At 22.6% G+C, this 434-nt stretch overlaps 1 protein-coding gene across 1 annotated transcript in view; it reads right to left on the bottom strand.

Annotated features, from left to right (window-relative positions):
- The window catches only part of LOC107610489, a 6,616-nt gene that overhangs the window by 4,259 nt on the left and 1,923 nt on the right, over nucleotides 1-434 (bottom strand). The gene's annotated exons all lie outside the window — the stretch shown is intronic.

The raw sequence follows: 434 nt of genomic DNA, 5'->3' as shown, positions 1-434 counted from the left end.
AGGTTACATGCATAAAATTTCAAATGTTAAATTAGATAAGTAATTCTAGACTATTATTTCTCTAGTATTACTGAAAAAAAAAAACATTGAGTTATGCTAATGATGAGTTACTTCTTTCACCATGTTAAGAATATATAGTTTAATTTTTGAGAGAGTTATGCTAATGCGAAATAACCTAAGCATTTTTTTAATTTTTTTAATTAAAAAATTAATGTATTTAAACAAAAAAAATGCAAAAGAAAAAAACATATTTTAAGAAGAAAGGAGTATAATAATTATGATTAAGAATTTAGAAATTTGTAGAACTTCATCATCAAGTATATATGAGTTGGACTTATTGATGATCTCCTTATCTTATATATATATATATCTTAATCCGCAGATTCAATTGCAAAATTAGGATCATCAAAAACTAATAATACACCACTTTAGCT

Source organism: Arachis ipaensis, chromosome B08 (genome assembly GCF_000816755.2).
Source record: "Arachis ipaensis cultivar K30076 chromosome B08, Araip1.1, whole genome shotgun sequence".
Lineage (NCBI taxonomy): Eukaryota > Viridiplantae > Streptophyta > Magnoliopsida > Fabales > Fabaceae > Arachis > Arachis ipaensis.
This window is presented reverse-complemented; position numbering and strand designations above follow the sequence as displayed.